The sequence below is a fragment of the Mesoplodon densirostris genome, chromosome 1, assembly GCF_025265405.1.
Source record: "Mesoplodon densirostris isolate mMesDen1 chromosome 1, mMesDen1 primary haplotype, whole genome shotgun sequence".
NCBI lineage: Eukaryota > Metazoa > Chordata > Mammalia > Artiodactyla > Ziphiidae > Mesoplodon > Mesoplodon densirostris.
Window position 1 is genome coordinate 217065239 of NC_082661.1, and position 16866 is coordinate 217082104.

General features: G+C 37.4%; 1 protein-coding gene across 3 annotated transcripts in view; it reads left to right on the forward strand.

The window, feature by feature from the left end:
• Positions 1 to 16866, forward strand: part of BMPR1B (bone morphogenetic protein receptor type 1B) — a 424639-nt gene that overhangs the window by 318787 nt on the left and 88986 nt on the right. Inside the window, exon 1 of one of the 3 annotated variants that reach the window (XM_060094834.1) lies at positions 10149 to 10200. The exons of the other annotated variants lie outside the window; for them this stretch is intronic. The gene's annotated coding sequence lies outside the window, so the exon portion shown is untranslated. Of the gene's footprint in view, positions 1 to 10148; positions 10201 to 16866 lie in introns of those variants that run through there. 3 annotated transcript variants of the gene reach the window in all.

Here is a 16866-nt window from a genome sequence, read left to right on the forward strand (position 1 = left end):
TGTACTGTGAACCTTGAAAAGGAATTTCCTTTCAAGTAAGAGCGGAAGTAGTTTGTGTGTGGGATGATGCAGCGGAGGGTTTTCTTCAACAGAAAATAAAGTGCCATTATATAAACAAACATCTGCACAACCTAAAGTACGCCCAGTAAAAATAAATGCTAGAGGCACCTACACTCCTATTTGAGCAAGACCCAGTTAATTCTAATGATCTGCTTGTGTTTTCTCATTTTCACAAGGGAGGAAACAGGGGCACACAGTTGTTAGGTGACTTATCTAAAGTCTCACTGTTACTTCTAGTGGCAGAACCAGAACTTGGGATTCCAGAGTTTTTGTTCTTGTTCTTTGAAGAATTACATTTAAATTTGGCTTGAGGATTGCTATAATATTTAGGCAGAATGTTTGGAAAGCCAGAGTCTTTGCCACATGAACATTTTATTTAAGAGACAGATTACAAAAACACGCTACCACCACCACCAGAAATAAATATTCCAGTGTATGAATAAGCTCAGAGCTGATAACTTTGCTTCGATTTTCCCATTTACTATAATACGTACTGGTTTGTTAAAAAGTACTGTATATTCAAGCACATTTAGGCTGTCATAATTTAGTGCTCACGGGAATGCCACTTATATGCAGTTTCTTCTGAGCCACAGTACCTCACCATCTGAGGTGAGGAGAAGGCAAAATCAGGAACACAATTGAGTTATTTTCTAGGGAAAAAAATTACATCTTGCCTTGAAGAATGGAGAGCATCCTTCCCGTTTTTTCCTCTTCCTGATTTCCTGCAAATGTTAATCTAAAGAGATTACTTGTAAAATATCCTGAGTAGCTATGACTGCAAATGAGATATGTGATACGCAGCTTTACACCTTGAGAGTGAGTGCTCACACCTCTCCAGATTTATTTCTTAATGTTAAAATTACAAGGTCATTGTTCTTCCCATTGTAGGATATCACCTGTACAGTGATAAATCTAAATCCTTTAGATTTACACATTGTGTTTTATGGTTTTGAGAAGTTGCTGCAGAATATTTTAGAATAATTGATGAACTGTCTTTACCAGGTAAAATTTCTGTGGTGTTTATCCGAATTTTTCTACCTCTCCATTGACTATTTTTTCAGTAACTGTGAATCCATGCTGTGATTTTGCAAACTGAGTGTGAGAATACTTGGTCCTTTGTTTTGGGGCTTTGTTTTGTTTTTGTATTTGCTTTTTAAGCAGTTTGAAATTTCTGCTGAGGATTTCATATCCCCTATTTGTACTTACAAGATAAATGAGCAAAATTACCCATCCCCCCAAAAAAAGTTCTATAAGGTTTTACTTCTTAGTCTAGACTTTTTGTTTATTATTCCTGTGGCTTTCAGTGAATCATTACCTTATTATTTACAAAATAATCAAAATGGTCTAGGGGTTAAAAAGAAAGCAGCATTCTTATAGTTACATGAAATACTAGTCATCTAATAGACAATAACGGACGTATTTTGTTTGTGATTTTATAATTCACAAATCCAAGGATACAAATGTCAGCATTGTTATCCTTTCACTTGTAAATGCCTGCATTTATAGATGTTCGGCACAGAACAAGTTAGGTATACTTGCTCTTCTAGGTGTAAAAACTTACTATGGTTTTACAGTTTAATAGCTATAGTAATTAAAATAGTGTGGTATGGCCTAGGGTAGCTATAGACTTATATGGAACATGGTAGAGAATCATGTATATAAGGAAATAATGTGTCAGAGGGGACATTGGAGATCAGTGGGGAAAAGTGGACTGTTTGAAAACCTCACTTCATACCATGTATAAAAATCATCTCCAAGTATATCAGAAAGCTAAAGGTAAAATTCAAAAAGTGAAAGTGTTTAGAGGAAAATAATAATAGCTAATGTTCCATGTATTGTTCTAAACACTTTACTAATTCATTTAAATGCCACACAGCATGAGATAGGTGCTTTTATTCCCCCTATCCTATAAATGAGGAAGCAGGTTCAGAGAAGTTAAATAATTTGTTTCAGATTACAAAGTAAAACACGGTAAAATCTAGATTCAAATCAAGACAGCTTGGTTCTTGTATCCCTTCCATTAGTAGCTATACGATACCACATCTCTTAGATTGAATGTTTGTATAGCTTAAAGTTAAAAAATGTTGCCAAAAACACAGATCATAAAGAAATTATTGTAGAATTTCTTAACAGTAAAATTAATAATAGTTCAACAAAGCAAATAACAAACAAGCAAAAGGATAGCCCACATGCTTGTAAAGCATGTTACAAGACATGTGACTGAGAAATGTTTAATATCAATTATATATAAAGAATGTCTTCATTAATGAGAAAAATACAAAATGTCAGAATACATGAGTAGGCCGTTAACAGAGAAGATGGAAATATAGGAAAAGAAACTAAATAAATAGAGAAATGCAAGTTAAAGTAATATGAGCTACCAAGTTATAGTCAAGAAATAGGCAGAATAACTCTGAGGTTATCAAGTCTAGGCAGGGATGTGGAGAAATGGGAACCCTTAACCACTGTTAGTTGGAACCTAAGTTGTTTCTACCATATGAAAATTCATATATGATTTTTACATCTAAATAGTAATTATATAGAAATATTCATAAGGTTAAGCAATAGTTTCTTAGATATGATGCCAAAAGCACAAGCAACAAAATAATAAATAATAAAATGGATCATCAAATAAAAATACATCATCAAGAAAGTGAAAAAAGAGCCCACACAGTGGGAGAATACATTTGCAAGTCATATATCTGATAATGGACTTGAATCCAGTTATATAAAGAACTCTTAAAAATCAATAATAAAAAGATAACCCCTTTTAAAAATGGGCAAGCATTTGGACAGACATTTCTCCAAAGAGTATATACAGGTGACCAGTGACCGTACGAAAAGGTGCTCAACATCATTAGCTATCAGTAAAATTCAAATCTAAGCCACGAGATACTAGTTCACCCACTAGAATGGCTACAATCAAAAAGATATTAACCAGTGTTGGTAAGGATGTGGGGGAATTGAAACCCTCATACACTACTTCTGGAAATAACGGTGTAGCCACTTTGGAAAACAGTCTGGCAGTTCCTAACACTGTCAAGCATTCAGTTACCATACGCCCCAGAAGTTTCACTCCTGGGTGTCTACCCAAGAGAAATGAGAACCTAATGTCCCCAAAACACTTGTACACACATAGCGTTACTCATAATAGCCAATAAGTGGAAAAAACCCAAATGTCCACCAGCTGATGAATGGATAAACAAAATGTTGTATATCTATATAATAGAACATTCGTTGGCAATAAAAAGGAATGAAGGACTGATACTTGCTATAACATGAATAAACTTTGAAAGCAGTATGCTTCATGAAAGAAGCCAGATGCAAAGACCACATGTCTTATTCCATTTATGTGAAAAGTCTGGAAGGTAAAACTATACAGACAGAAAGCAGATCAGTAGCCCCAAGTTGCCAGGGGTGGGAGGCTGTGGGCAGGAATGGGGAGTGACTACTAGGGTTTGGGGGCTTGTTTGGGGGGTTATGAATATGTTCTGAAATTTCATTATGATATGATTGCAAAACTCTGTACATACACTAAAAAGGATTGAAGTGAACACGTTAAATGGGTCAATTTCATGGCATGTGAATTATATTTCTATAAAGCTCCTAAAATATTAATAGGAGTAGATAAGTAGCCCATTTAGGAGAGTGGGGAATATGGGAGGAGAAGGGATTGGTCCTCATTTGGCTTCATTCTATAATATTTTGTTCCTTAATGATAAGAAAAAAATCCCTTAATATTTTATAAAAGAGTTGTGAGAACCTAGTATTCTCTTTTTTTGGTATATTTGTAGAATTGTATATAATACAAGATATAACCAAAAACAAAATTGAGTACATATCCACACCCCTATCCCCCTTTCAGCTAGAAAGCATTATGGGTTTTCCTCTCCTCTAATAATTGAAGACTTTGATTCCAGAAAACATTCTCTACAAATGAAATACTGAATTTGGGCTCCTGTATTGACTGTTACTTGCTTTTTCTGCTATCAACTATAATAGTATTTTACTTCTGAAGTCAGAATTTTAGTGAGGCAGCTTTGTTATTTTATTAGTTGGTTTATGAGAAAAATTCCTTGTGATTAAGAGTTACCACTAGTTCTGGTTAAAATCAGATCATTTTTCCTTTGTTAAAAATTTAGCAGAGTAGCCCACCTGCAACCCTGCTTGTTCAATTAAGGGGAAAAGATATCTTCTTGGGACAGCTGTTGTCATAATTCTGCATCTGGGCCTTGTGAGAATCTGTTAATTTGCCTATGGATCTTTATCATGAACTCTCCCTACACCGATTAAAAGGTTTTCTTGGGGACAGAGAGAATGGCTACAGGCTAGGAAGGCTCTTTCTTGAATCAGAGGCACCCACTGCTTTTCTACTTGTTATTATAGCAGAAATGCCTTTCCTGTAGAGCAGTTGGGAAATTGCCCGCACTGACAAGCCCTTGTCAGATAGAAGAAGCTCATAGTCATAATAAAAACATTTTTCCCCAGAATATTGTTCCGTGCTTCTCCCACTCAGGGCCATGGCCATCATCAGGATGGAAAAATGACCCCAGGGCCTTGAGATTTGTACACCAGAGTATGAGTAACAAGTGATGCTAAAGCTGATTCAGGGTCAGCTGGACTGTGGTTGTGACAGCATTCAAATACAGTTGCCCCACAGAGTACAGGTTAAGTAAGAGTTCTTTCATTTAACTCTAGAACCTATAAACATAAAGTGATTGGAGTAGTTCACACAAAATCAGAGGATGAGAAAATGTGTAGAGCCAGAAATTGGTGTGGGGAGCTGAATGGCCCCCCAATGCTAGATTGTTACTAGATAGTGGTTTTCAAATTGTGGTCCCTGCATCAGCATGACATGGGAACCTGTTGGAAATATACATTCTTGTGTCCCAACCCAGATCTACTGAATCAAAAACTCCAGGAAGTGAGTCCAGAAAACTGTATTTTAACAAGCCCTCCAGGTGATACTGGTGTGCGGCTAAAGTTTGAGAACTCTGGACTAAATTACGTTGCTTCGTGAGTAAGTTTGAACTTTATCCCACAGGCAGTGGAAATTCATGGAAGATTCATGAGCAGAGTTATGGAATGATTAGTGTTTTAGTTAGATAGTGGAGTCTTCTGCCATATTTTTCTGGTTAAGGAATTTTAGTTTAGGAAAATATAAAAATGCCACCACTTCTAGCTATATGATTTAATCCAGACGTTTTGGAAGTGTATATTAGTTTGTAGTTTCTTATAATTAAATATGAGTTGTTTAAGGACTTAATAGAAATTTGGAAGCTTCAAACTTAAGAGGTTTTTATTCACTATAAATGATACAATGATGCTTTATTTTGTATGCCATTTTGTTCCCTAAACTTAAAACATTTTGCAATTTTAATAGGACCTAGGTGTACTCCTAAATCCTGAAAATGTTCTCCAAATAATGTTAGAAAATGTCTGAGGGCATTTCCCAGGTCACTTTACTGTGTAACTTTTTCCCCAAGTATGTTTTGCATTGTAAATGTTTTCATTTTTCCTCTTAATCTTGTTATGCATCAGTAACACATGATGTGTTGGCATCTTCTGTAATAGCACATTTGTTCCAAGTGAAAAGGACTAGGTTCAGAAAATCTAGTCGGCCAAAAAGTTTACCCGACGGAAACCTATATTGAATCTAAAACTAATGCACTCACATTTTCCATCAGAATTAAAATGGAATGAAGCCAGGAAAGCCCTATGAGAAGTTTGCTGGTCTCTGCCCTGCATGAACAGCATTAACCACCATTTAGTCCTGTAACTAATAGACAACATGTTGAAAAGATCTTTTACTTGTAAGTGTGACATGGGGCTGACTGCACAAATCTGATTATATCACCCCTCTCCTTAAGAGTCTTTTAAGATTTAGGATTCACTACAATGATTTTACTTCCAGATGGTCTTAGTTTTATGTTAAATGGAATGTTGGTATTAAAATGCAGTAAGATGGGAAGGGGGAAGCAAGGGGGAGGGATAAATTTTAGGATTCACATACACACTACTAATATATAAAATAGATAAACAATACAGACCTACTCTATAGCACAGGGAACTATGTTCAGTATCTTGTAATAACCTATAATGGAAAAGAATCTGAAAAAAAATATATATATATATATATATGTATGTATGTATATAAAATGAATCACTTTGCTATACACCTGAAACATTGTAAATCAACTATACTTCAGTAAAAAAAAGAAAATGCAGTAAGCATTTTTACTCTTTAACGACCTAATTCTATAAATATCCTAGAGCATATTATACTCAGATCTTGTCCAAGAGTTAACTGTTTGGGAAAAGGCAGGAGCCTTTTCTGATGGGTATCAAAATAATTGAATTTTAATTGTTGCCCTGCCACTGAATACTTATGTGACTTTGGACATAATCGTCGGTGTCTCAGAGGATGAGGTGACATATTGAAATAGTTTGTGTGAGAAGTTGGTTTGGGGCACAGATACTGTGTTTTTAAAACAAACATAGAATGACTTTGAGAAACCATTCATTTATTCCTTAATGTAACATACTTTAATTATACACCTACTATCTTTCAGTGTTGTAATATGCCCTAAGGGTTCATGGAAAATACTCCCTGGTCACATCCTGGGAAGGAGACAGACAAATACAAAGAATACTTTGGGAATAGGTAGGTGTGTATCTGACTTAAAAGGAGGTATCTATTTCTGCTTTGTAAATAAGATGGTCTATACCAGCTTTTTCATTTTCCACATATATGCGTTAATATACGAAATTGGTATAGACCATCTTATTTACAAAGCAGAAATAGAGACACAGACGTAGAGATCAAAGGTATGGATACCAAGGGGAAAGGGGGGGGGGTGGGATGAATTGGGAGATAGGGATTGACATATATACGCTATTGATACTGTGTATAAAATAGATAACTAAGGAGAACCTACTGTATAGCACAGGGAACTCTCTCTACTCAGTGCTCTGTGGTGACCTAAATGGGAAGGAAATCCAAAAAAGAGGGGATATATGTATACATATAGCTGATTCACTTTGCTGTACAGTAGAAATTAACACAACATTGTAAAGCAACTACGCCGCTAAAAAGTTTTTAAAAAGGAGGTGTCAACTGAGTTGGCAATTAAAGGCTGATAAGGAATTATCTGGGCAAATAAACTAGATAGGTCGAGAGACCAACCTGAGAGAGTGTGGTGTAGCCAGAGGACTGAGTTTAGTATAACTGCAGAGTTGGAGGTGAGGGGTAGTGAGTGGCTAATTTGAGATTGTAAGCAGGGGACAGAAGATAACGTTATGTGTGGACCCAGGATGCAGAGATCCATGACTGGCTTTTGGAAGTCACATAATCATATTCCCCACGGTGTTCCCTTTTGGTTAATGGCAGCTCCATCCTTGTACTTGATTAGGACAGAACCCTTGGCATTATCCTTATCTCTTCTTTACCTCTCACGTAGTACATATAGTCCATTAGAGAATTATTCCAACACTGTCTATATTGGGCCCCCATGGACTCCGCTTCAGAATCCTCATGGAACCACCCCTCACTGCTGTCACAGGTGCAGCAAACAGTTCCATGAAGACATTGCCCCGCTTTGCGTAGATGGAACTGGATACTCTCTTACCTCTTGGCCTCTTGCCTTGCGGCCTCTTTGATGCATCATGTGGAGCTCTGGCAGGAAGTCTACTCACGCACAACTTGCAAGGAAGGGCTAGACATGACCAGTACGGGTTAGGAGCTGAGCCAGGATGGATATCCTGAGGCTCAGGTCATGATACCTCTAGTGGAGTGAGCTAGGTAACTCATTCCTCAAATTGCCACTTTTTTTCTTCCCTGTTTCACAGCCCTGGTCATGTACTCCTGATTCCTGGGATGACATTCCCAGGAAACTACCTGTTTGCAAGCAGTTGTCTTAGGCTCTACTTTCCTGGAAATTCAGGCTATGACAGTCAGTACCTTCAAAACCCATCTTGAATCTGACCACTTCTCGTCACCTCCTCACTGCCCGCCACGTTCCAGCCACAGTCAGTGCCTGCCTCAGTTACCGTAACCATCTGCTAACTGCTCTCTGCTTTTATTTTTGTCCTTTATAGTCTATGTTTGGCACAGCGACCCGAGGAGAAGTTCCCACGAGGCCCTCTGGGATCTGCCCCTCTTTCTTCTCCAACCTCGCCTCCTACCACTGTCCTCTTGCTGGACAAACTGGTGCCTATTGGCTCGTCAAGGCCTCCAGGTACACTTTCACCTCAGGACTCCTGCCTGCTCTTTCTTCTGTCTGAACACTTCCATCCCATAGCTCACTCTCTTCACCTTCCCCTTCCCAGAAATGACTTCCGCAGTGAGGGAATTCTGACCTCCTCTTTAAAATAACAGCCACTCCCAACATCTTTTGTCTCCCTTCCTTGTGCTTTATTTCTCTCCATTGCACTTAACATAATTAATATGCTTCCATGTTTATTTTACTTCCTGTCTCTTTTCTCCAGTAACTGTAAGCTTTGTCAGGCAGGGAATTGTGTCTTTTTCTTTCCACTGCTACATCCTTGGACCTACAACAGGGCCTGGTACCTGGTAGGTGCTCCCAAATAATTTTTTTTTTTTTTTTTTTTTTTTTTTTTTTGTGGTAAGCGGGCCTCTCACCATTGTGGCCTCTCCAGGCTCCGGATGCGCAGGCTCAGTGGCCACAGCTCACGGGCTCAGCCGCTCTGCGGCATGTGGGATCTTCCCGGACCGGGGCACGAACCCGTGTCCCCTGAATCGGCAGGCAGACTCTCAACCACTGTGCCACCAGGGAAGCCCCCAAATAATTTTTGAGTTAAGCAGGTAAATGAACGTGTATTTTAGAAAATGTAATTATGGGTATAGTAAAAGATGGTTGGAGGAAGGTAGGGCTAGAGAGCAGAGATTAGGAGCTTATTGCAGACAACCAGGTAAGAAATGATGAGGGCTACATTTAGCATCTTTTAACAGTATCAGTAGAGAGTTAAGGAATGATTACAGAAAAATCTAGAAGATTAAAATGATTGTGTTGTTGATGGATTGAGTATAATGGATGTGAGAGAGGGAGACATCTAGGAAGATTCTCAGGTTTCTCTTTGGCAGCTGGGTAGATGGTGGGTATGTTCATTAGAGAGAAACTGAAGACAGGCCAGGTGTAGAAAGAACACAGATAGGCTGGGGAATCTTCAGGAAGGAGGAGAGAAAACTTCATATTTAAATATGTTGAGTTTGGTGTATCAGCAAGACCTCTTAGCATAAATTGATAGAGACCCCATAGTTAGTTGAATATAGAGGACTAGAGCTCAGAAAAGGGTACTTGGGGGTTGACTAGCGCCTGGTAAGGGAATTGTGCCCTGAAGTAGGCCTTACAAATATCAAACAAGGAAAAATCCATGTATTACTCCATGTTCCCATAGGACCATAGTGATTCTTAACTGTTGCCACTCTTTCTTTCCTGACTCTTTTTTGAAAGTTTGAAAGAGAAAACCTTGAAAAAGAGAAAAGAAAAAACAGTCTGATTCATTTTTGTTGGTACATTTTGAAAGAATGAAAAAGGCATTTATCTTAGGATGAAGTGTCTAAGTACCTCTAGAGTACAAAGAATTTACCTTTAGCTTGCCCGGGCTAGCCTCAAACTCTACATTTTACTTTCACAGCCATCTTCTTTTATTGAAAACATGTTGAAGTACATTTTTTTTCATTAGTCACCAGAAATGAGTATGTTCTTTAGTAAAACATCCGGAATGAATACAATGAAAAATGTCTAAATGTTTCAAGTAATATTTCTGGTATATATATATATATATTTATCTGTTTAGTAATATAAATTTTAAGTGATTGTGTTCTCTAGCAACATATTTTTCATGTATTTTGAAGCTTAGATTTTTGCCAATAGCTTTCATACCTCTGGTGATTTTTATTACCTTATTTAGTAGAGGAGAATTGAGCATCTTGAACTGGTCTTCAACCTAGACATTTATTTAACAATTTGATTTCTCAAGGGGCAACACTGTTGGAAGAGATTACTATGTACAGATCTCTGAGCCAATAGAGGATAGAGATGGGAAAGACACTGCCAAGGAAATTTATAGAAGCAAAATGAAAATCACTCTTTCTGAGCTGTGATCATCTTGTAGTTGGTGAGTGCACCTTAGCTTTGGATGAAATCTTTGACTTGTTATTTGAATTCAGTCCTTGCTGTTTGATCTCATGTTGGCACTTTACATTTCACTAAGATTATGAATGATCTCATAGTCTTAGCTTGCATTGAGCACAGAGACATTAGGGGCTACACTGCCTGAATTGCCATCAATAGAGCATGGATTCTGAATACATACATGAGATCTAAACTATATTGCTGACGGTGAAATTATAACTTTTTATTAGATGGAAGAAATTCTAAAAGCCACAATTCAAGAGCCCAAGATAATTCAGATTTAATTAAAAGAACCTTTTATATTTACTTAAAAGAAGCTTAGGTATTTTAGGCAACTTTGAAAAACGAAGAATAACTGAATTAGGGTTCTCCATAGAAATAGAAGCAATAGGAAATATATGTACACATATCTGTTTTTCATAAGGAACTGGCTCACCTGATTAAGGAGGCTGACAAGCCCTTAGACCTGCAGTCAGCAAGCTGGAGACTCAGTAGAGCGAAGGGTGTAGTTCCAGTCCAGAGGTCGGCGGGTTCAAGACCCTGGAAGAGCTGATGTTTCAGTTGGAGTCTGAAGGCAAGAAAAATGTAATGTCCCAGCTTGAAGGCATCAGGCAGGAGGAATCCCCTCTTATTTGGGGGAGAGTCAGCCTTTTAGTCCTGTTCAGACCTTCAGCTGATTAGATGGGTCCATTTGCATTGGGGAGGGCAATCTGCTTTATGCAGTCCATCAGCAGAAATGCTAAACTCATCCCAGACACCCTCACAGAAATACCAGAATGATGTTTCACCAAATATCTGGGTACCCATGAACCAGTCAAGTTGGCACATAAAATTAATCATCACAATTTTAAAATCAATTCAAATTCATTCAGTTAATAAGCATTTTAGGCATAGCTCTGTAGATTTAGCAGAGAGTAAGGCATTTTGAGTATCTAAAGAGGTAGAGAACAGATATCAGGTAATGCTTAATAAGACCAAAATAAAGTAATATAAAATCAAGAAAAGGGCTTCCCTGGTGGCGCAGTGGTTGAGAGTCCGCCTGCTGATGCAGGGGACACGGGTTCGTGCCCTGGTCCGGGAGGATCCCACGTGCCGCGGAGCGGCTGGGCCCGTGAGCCATGGCCACTGGGCCTGTGAGTCCGGAGCCTGTGCTCCGCAGGGGGAGAGGCCACAGCAGTGAGAGGCCTGCGTACCACAAAAAGAAAAGAAAAAAAGAAAAAAATCAAGAAAAAAAATACAAGTTTTTAGTGTTTACATCCTTCACCAAGACATTTTTCATGTATATTGTTGCTAGCTACATGGGACTAAAAACTGAGTTTTTTATTCTGAACTTTAAATTATTAAACAGACATTTAGAAAACCATATACTTACTTTTTCATTTTTATTCTTTTTTTACTTTGTTTATATCACAATACATATTCATCTGGAAGGTGGTAACATAATCATAATGAACCAATAACAACTTAGTCTGTTAAAAAAATTATTAACAGTATATCTAGTGGATACCACAGGGAAAAATTTTCTTGAGCATTTTTTGCCCCCAAGTTGTATTATTCTATTCCTGCCTCATATTTGTGGCCCACTGTTTTGTGTCACGTGTTTCTGAATTCAGGTAGTATAAAATGTTTCTGTGCTTACTGGACATTGGAGGTAAACAAAGTTTTGATTTTATTTTTTAATTTGAAAAGAATGAGAGTATTTATAAACATAATATATAATTATTTAGCCACAAAGCATAGCTTATTAAATAGTCATTACAGATGTGCCCCCTCTCCCCACCTCCCCTGCCCCCCAGTTCAATCCAAACTTTAGGACATGAAAAATACAAAGTACCCGTGGAAAAGATTTTAAGAATTTAATAACTATTTGAATTATTTACATATTTTATAGTCAAATACAAAACAAAAATTATCTGATGATTTTTAAATAAAATTAAAAAAAAACATTTAAATGAATTAGGATTCTGTGTTTGGCTCATTTGGGAATTGTTAGAACTAGGGACTCCATTAAATAAGTATATTCGTTTTCTCAATATTTGTGTCTCATTTTCTCCAAGTTTAACTGATGTATCTTTTGTTTCTGGTTATGTGATAATGACAAGTTGGTTACTTTCACAATTGAGAGACTTTTGGGAGGTGTCTTTATAGAAACTTAATACGTATATCTCTCTTGGTTGAAGGGACAAAAGTTTTAAGAGAAAAGGGAAGAAAATCATTGCTGAACATCTGAAAAGAGCAAACATTTTCCCCTTTCTTACAGTTACCTTTCTTCAGACTGATTCAGTTAATCAGATGTGGTGGGTTTTGAAGAGATTTGTTCTCATGGAGTTAATGTTTGACTTGCCAGGCGGTTTGCATTTCCTAGGCTGACCTTGGGAACACCGGCATGGCCATGATATCTTGTGAGCATCTCCCACCTTTGGGCAACAAGGAAATATTTGAGGCTGTGGCTTGGTCAGGAGAAGTCAATCTGTATGATAATATTCCCTGAGAGCTGTGTAGGATAGCTGTAAAATGCAGTACTTTGGGATTGCTTTCTTTGAAGACTCAAATCCAGTGTGAAAACTTTTTTTTTTTTTTATGAAAAAAGTTTGTGGCACTTTCATAATAGCTGGGCCTGCCCTGTTGATTTAGATCAAAATCATTTCCTCTCAACATCATAACCATTTTACTGTTCAGTGGTGCAGAAGGCATCATAAAGAGTTAGTGAAATGTTTTGGATCATTTAGAAGTGGATGAGTGATAAAAATGAAAATATCTCCAACAGAGGTGGTACTGTGGAGGACTTCTCATAAAGGCAAAAAGAAAAGTGTCTCCGCATTAAGAATTTTCTTAAGTGTTCTAATGATATGAACCATTTGGATAAACATCTAATACAATACTGAACCTTTACAATTCCACTTAGACTTTCATCATGCCTACTCTCCTTTGGAGTCTTAATAACTGTTTTCTCTTTCAGCTTTTAGGGAAAGGAAACACAACTTCTCTTAATGTTTAATGAATATTTATGAAGTCCTTTGACAATTAAGGGCTCATTAAAATTCACTTCAAAAGAAAAGAGATTCAAAACACTTGGAAGCCCCAAGCAGAAAGTGGTGACAAGTAGAAACTCACATCTTTCTCCTTCCTTGTAAGTCAGAAACACTCTGCAAGTGAACTAAGAGTCTTCTAAAAATGATTCCAGGTAGCAGTTTAAATATAATAGATTTATTTGATTATTACACGGTGACTTTAACTTTGCATTGACTGTTGTCTCTGTGAGTGCTTTTTTCTGTAGATACTAGGAAATCCTGCTTTTATATGGCATCCTTGAATGGGAAGGAGATCGGGTGTTGTTTGGAGTCAGACATTGTTTAAATCTCAGTTTCAACTCTGTCTTGTTCTATGACCTTGAGCAAGTTCTCAGTGCCTCAGTTTCTGTATGGTAATATGGGGGGAAATAACACTCTAGGACTCATAAGTTTGTTGGAAGAAGCAACTGAGTTATTGCATGAAAAACACGGAGAAGGGTGCCTGGCACACTGCTTTTCTGTTTTGAGAAATCTTTCCTTTCAGTTTGGAAAGATCTTTGTTTTCCCCTGGCTGAGGTGCTGCAAAGGAACAGTCAGTGACTATGGGTAGCATTTTAGCTTCCCTTTTCATTTCAGTTTCTCTCCAGTCTTTCTCCCCAGGGCCCCAGACCCCTGTGCCCTGCCAGTTACAGCTACTTTTGATTGCAGCTGTCTCTTGGTCCAAATATGTCACACAGAATATAGGGATGCATAAATATATATTCATTCACTTTCAAAAGCTCAGTCTTTTATGAATGAGAAATTGTCAGAGTTAACAAGGTATTTTGAAATGAGAGCAGTTATACCATTGTTGCTGTTATTTCATGTAAATCCTTGTTATTTGGTAATGGAAATAAAGAAATACTTGGACATGAAATCAGATAATGGCCCAGAAAGTTACATGCCTACTCATCATTATTTTTAAATTTGAAATAGATGTATTGGGATGAGTAGAAAAGTACTGGAGCATCCATCCACATATTTCTCGATCAGTACAAGACTTAACATTTGCAGAAGTAAGCACTGACCTGGAAACCAAAAATTTGTATTCTATTGATAAATGTGTTTGTCTAAAGAACATCTCATTTATTTGTAAGTAATCTACCATCCTGCTTTACCACTATAGGTCCTAAGATTAAATTTGTCTTTGTAAAGTGCTGAGTTGCTGTTATTTAACTCAGACCTTATCTTTAAGACAAGCCTCATAAATTGAATAAGAATTAGTCATAGTTTCCATTGGAATTTTTACTGCTTTCACCATCCGCTCTTCTTAGTCTATGAGAAGACCTGTGCAAGATGTTGGATCAATTTTACAGTAACTGAGTAGACTTTCACTTGTAATAATTATTTTCTGTTGGAAAAGTGATTGCTATGTTTATGATGTTTGAGAAGTGAAACTGCCAGATTTGGTTGTTGTTAAGTTTGCCTCTATAGTTCTTAGCCATCCAGTCCTCATTTTGGAGTGGAAACTCTCTAAAGAACACACTAAATATTTTTGCTTTTTCCAGATAGGCACTCTGTACGTTACTACTGCTCAATCTGCTTCTCGGTGCATGCTATAATAAGGCTGCTGTCCCCCAGCTCAGTGTGGTCTATAGCTTCCTTCTCCCATAAAGTCACTATTACAACCCTGAGGTAGATGCCAAGAGCTAAGGGATCAAAGTTGTAAAGTTGTCTAATGCAAAGAGAGAAAGAAGAGGAGACCCAGATGTTGAACTGTGAATGTCCTATAACTGTAAAACAGGCTTAATTTTTTTGTATGATTGGCAGAATGTTTAGAAAGCATGCAGAAAAAGAGATCCCAAATTGTATGGAGAAATGGTAAAGTCCTGTGAATAATCTTGCCTCTTCCCAAGAGTCCCACGTGGATTTATAACCTTCATTTCACTGTATGTGTAGTAAAATTTCAGGATGAACTGGTGCTTTGCTTGGAGGGATGAGCTTATTTTGTGCTCTGCAGGAATCCATTATGATCATGTGTATATATTTGCCCTTGTAAAACTACTTAGAAAAGTTATACAATTGTGTTTTTTTAAAAAAAATGTTTTTATACTTAAAAACTTAAATGTCTTTCCTTCAAAAATTTACAAATGCTAAAATCAGAGTTGGATGAGGATGTGAGCTAGTTAATATCAAACAATGAATTTCTTTGGTCACAAATTTCAGCTATTAATAGTATACAAGTTGTTCACACTTATACGGGAAAACTCCTTAAGTTACTGCTCTAAATATTTTATACATATGAATGGATAAATCCCATCGTCCTCCTTTTACAGATGAGGAAATTGAGGTTCGTGGGGGCTAAGTAAATTGTCTGAGGTCACACAGCTAATTATTCAAATTAATAGTCAGTTGGGTGACTCACAGGTAAAAAAAACTGTACTACTTGCAATCAGGAGGTGATAGTTGATAGGCCGGAATATGTGTGCAACTAACTGTTCTTCAAGGTAGAGTAAAATGTATAACATGGCAAAGTTTCATGAGAAATCAAAAAAGATGCATATATTTCTGATTGAGAAATGTAACATAGATGGTAGAAATGGAGGCTGTTATAGGCTGAAAGAATATTATGAGCAAAGGCATGGGAATATGAAAAAAACATGATACGTATGATAAGTATGGACCCGGAGCAGACCGTGGTAGGAGATGAAGCTGGAAAGGTAGGTTGGGTCAATTGATGAAGTACCTTGAATGCCTTCCTAAGAACTTTAGAATTAGAACTTTTTGTTTATTTTGCTTCAGCTTTTTGGTTTTGCAAGTTTATGCATGTGTGTTGTTATTTTTAGAAGGCACCAGTGAAAATAAAGGATCACAGATGTGGGAGAAAGATCATAGATTTAATTAAAGCAGTTATATGGAGTAGCGAAAATCTCAGCTCAGTCTTAAGACCTTATACCTGAGCCTCGATCATTTATAAAAATGGGAATAATTGTACCTTCCTTGCTGGCTGTGGTAAGAATTATATGAAAACGTGTGAGAGCTCTTAGAACAGTGTTTCGCCTCTAGTAAGTACTCCATAGTTTTCTTTATTTCATTTGTGGATCATTTCAGCAATTGTTATTTACTTTCCTGAAGCATACAAATCACATTGTGATAGCCTTTATATACAGTAAAGGGTTAATTGACAAGCCACTTTCTATATGCAATTTTTAGATTGTCTTCATACCTTTTAAAATGAGTGTCCATGTTACCTCTATATTCTCTTTTTTTTTTTTTTTTCAGTACGTGGGCCTCTCACTGTTGTGGCCTCTCCCGTTGTGGAGCACAGGCTCCGGACGCGCAGGCCCACTGGCCATGGCTCACGGGCCCAGCCGCTCCGCGGCATGTGGGATCTTCCCGGACCGGGGCACGAACCCGCGTCCCCTGCCTCGGCAGCCGGACCCTCAACCACTGTGCCACCAGGGAAGCCCTCTATATTCTCTTAATTGTCTTCTTGTTAAAAACATAAGACATTAGAATCTTGTGAAGTTATATAACTGGCTGTATATGATTATATCAGTAGAAGAGCTGAGGTACATGATAAATGTAGGCCAGTTTAAAAATTTCATTAACACTTTATGTGGATGTTATAGAATGCATATGTGTATAATTTCTGAATC